This window comes from Camellia sinensis, chromosome 6 (assembly GCF_055761805.1).
Source record: "Camellia sinensis isolate YWXY chromosome 6, ASM5576180v1, whole genome shotgun sequence".
Classification (NCBI taxonomy): domain Eukaryota; kingdom Viridiplantae; phylum Streptophyta; class Magnoliopsida; order Ericales; family Theaceae; genus Camellia; species Camellia sinensis.
The window spans coordinates 1,540,001-1,543,528 of NC_138966.1; positions in this window are offsets into that span (position 1 = coordinate 1,540,001).

Below are 3,528 nucleotides of genomic sequence, written 5' to 3' on the forward strand. Positions count from 1 at the left end.
TGCCTTAGCCTTGGCCAACATGTCGTGCCACGGCCTCGGCCCGCACGCCATGCCATGCCACGGCGTTGCCAAACATGCCATGCCACGGCCTCGGCCCGCATGACATGCCACGGCCTCGGCCCGCATGCCTTGCAACGGCGTCGCCCACCATGCCATGCCACGGCCTCGGCCCGCATGCCTTGCCACGACGTCGCCCAACTTGCCATGCCACGGCCTCGGCCCGCATGCCATGCCACGGCCTCGGCCCGCATGACATGGCACGGCCTCGGACCGCATGCCTTGCTACGGCGTCGCCCAACTTGCCATGCCACGGCCTCGGCCCGCATGCCTTGCTTCGACGTTGCCCAACATGCCATGCCACGGCCCCGGCCCGCATGCCTTGCCACCGCGTTGCCCAGCGTGCCATGCCTTAGCCTTGGCCAACATGTCGTGCCACGGCCTCGGCCCGCATGCCATGCCACGGCCTCGGCCCGCATGCCTTGCGACGGCGTCGCCCAACATGCCATGCCACGGCCTCGGCCCGCATGCCATGCCACGGCCTCGGCCCGCATGCCATGCCACGGCCTCGGCCCGCATGACATGCCACGGCCTCGGCCCGCATCACATGCCACGGCCTCGGCCCGCATGCCATGCCACGGCCTCGGCCCGCATGCCATGCCACGGCCTCGGCCCGCATGCCTTGCCACGGCGTTGCCCAACATGCCATGCCACAGCCTCGGCCCGCATGCCTTGCCACCGCGTTGCCCAGCATGCCATGCCACCGCGTTGCCCGTCGTGCCATGCCTTAGCCTTGGCCAACATGTCGAGCCACGGCCTTGGCCAACATGTCGAGCCACGGCCTCGGCCCGCATGCCTTGCTACGGCGTCGCCCAACATGCCATGCCACGGCCTCGGCCCGCATGCCTTGCTACGGCGTCGCCCAACATGCCATGCCACGGCCTCGGCCCGCATGCCTTGCTACGGCGTCGCCCAACATGCCATGCCACGGCCTCGGCCCGCATGCCTTGCCACGGCCTTGGCCCGCATGCCATGCCACGGCCTCGGCCAGCATGCCATGCCACGGCCTCGGCCCGCATGCCATGCGACGGCCTCGGCCCGCATGCCATGCGACGGCCTCGGCCCGCATGCCATGCGACGGCCTCGGCCCGCATGCCATGCGACGGCCTCGGCCCGCATGCCATGCGACGGACTCGGCCCGCATGCCTTGCTACGGCGTCGCCCAACATGCCATGCCACGGCCTCGGCCCGCATGCCATGCCACGGCCTCGGCCCGCATGCCATGCCCCGGCCTCGGCCCGCATGCCATGCCACGGCCTCGGCCCGCATGACATGCCACGGCCTCGGCCCGCATGCCATGCCACGGCCTCGGCCCGCATGCCTTGCTACGGCGTCGCCAAACATGCCATGCCACGGCCTCGGCCCGCATGCCATGACATGCCACGGCCCGCATGTCTTGCCACGGCGTTGCCAAACATGCCATGCCACGGCCTCGGCCCGCATGCCATGCCGCGGCGTCGCCCAACATGCCATGCCACGGCCTCGGCCCGCATGCCTTGCCACCGCGTTGCCCAGCATGCATTGCCACCGCGTTGCCCGGCTTGCCATGCCTTAGCCTTGGCCAACATGTCGAGGCACGGCCTCGGCCCGCATGCCTTGCTACGGCGTTGCCCAACATGCCATGCCACGGCCTCGGCCCGCATGCCTTGCCACCGCGTTGCCCAGCATGCCATGCCACCGCGTCGCCCGGCGTGCCATGCCTTAGCCTTGGCCAACATGTCGAGGCACGGCCTCGGCCCGCATGCCTTGCTACGGCGTCGCCCAACATGCCATGCCACGGCCTCGGCCCGCATGCCATGCCACGGCCTCGGCCCGCATGCCATGCCATGCCACGGCCCGCATGTCTTGCCACGGCGTTGCCAAACATGCCATGCCACGGCCTCGGCCCGCATGCCATGCCACGGCGTCGCCCAACATGCCATGCCACGGCCACGGCCCGCATGCCATGCCACGACCTCGGCCCGCATGCCTTGCTACGGCGTTGCCCGACATGCCATGCCACGGCCTCGGCCCGCATGCCTTGCCACCGCGTTGCCCAGCATGCCATGCCACCGCGTTGCCCGGCGTGCCATGCCTTAGCCTTGGCCAACATGTCGAGCCACGGCCTCGGCCCGCATGCCTTGCTACGGCGTCGCCCAACATGCCATGCCACGGCCTCGGCCCGCATGCCATGCCACGGCCTCGGCCCGCATGCCTTGCTACGGCGTCGCCCAACATGCCATGCCACGGCCTCGGCCCGCATTACATGCCACGGCCTCGGCCCGCATGACAAGCCACGGCCTCGGCCCGCATGCCATGCCACGGCCTCGGCCCGCATGCCTTGCCACGGCGTTGCCCAACATGCCATGCCACGGCCTTGGCCCGCATGCCATGCCATGCCACGGCCCGCATGTCTTGCCACGGCGTTGCCAAACATGCCATGCCACGGCCTCGGCCTGCATGCCATGCCACGGCGTCGCCCAACATGCCATGCGACGGCCACGGCCCGCATGCCATGCCACGGCCTCGGCCCGCATGCCATGCCACGGCCTCGGCCCGCATGTCTTGCCACGGCGTAGCCCAACATGCCATGCCATGCCACGCCACGGCCTCGGCCCGCATGCCATGCCACGGCCTCGGCCCGCATGCCATGCCATGCCACGGCCTCGGCCCGCATGCCCTGCCACGGCCTCGGCCCGCATGCCTTGCCACGGCCTCGGCCCGCATGCCATGCCACGGCCTCGGCCAGCATGCCATGCCAAGGCCAAGGCCCGCATGCCTTGCCACGGCGTTGCCCAGCATGCCATGGCACCGCGTTGCCCAGCGGGCCGTGCCGCGGCCTCGGCCCGCATGCCATGCCATGCCACGGCCTCGGCCCGCATGCCTTGCGACTGCCTTGGCCAGCGTGCCATGCCACAGCGTGCCATGCCTTAGCCTTGGCCAACATGCCATGCCACTGCCTTGGCCAGCATGTCGTGCCACCGCCACGGCCAGCAGGCCATGCCGGTCCGTTGCCCAGCATGCCACGGCCGTGGCGGCGTGGCAAGCCACGGCCTCGGCCAGCATGCCATGCCACGGCCTCGGCATGCCACCGCCTTGTGCAGCGTTGGCCAGCATGCCTTGGCCGGCATGCCATGCCAATGCCTTGGGCCAACATGGCGTGCCACGGGCTGGGCGAGCATGCCACGCCACGGCCTTGGCTAGCAGCAAGGCATGCCACGGTCTCGGCGAGCATGCCATGCCATGCCAAGGCCAAGGCCAAGGCCAAGGCCAAAGCCAAGGCCAAGGCCAAGGCCAAGGCAGTGGGCAAGGCCAAGTCCCTGTGCAAGGCATGGCCAAGGCCAAGGCCGCGGGCAAAGGCCAAGGCCAAGGCCAAGGCCATGGCATGCCACCGCCTCGATCGATCTTTTTGAACATGATTCTTTTATAATCTTACCCAAACCGTGCAACACAATTAAAAATGCACTACAATCAATTTTAAATGTCATTCCC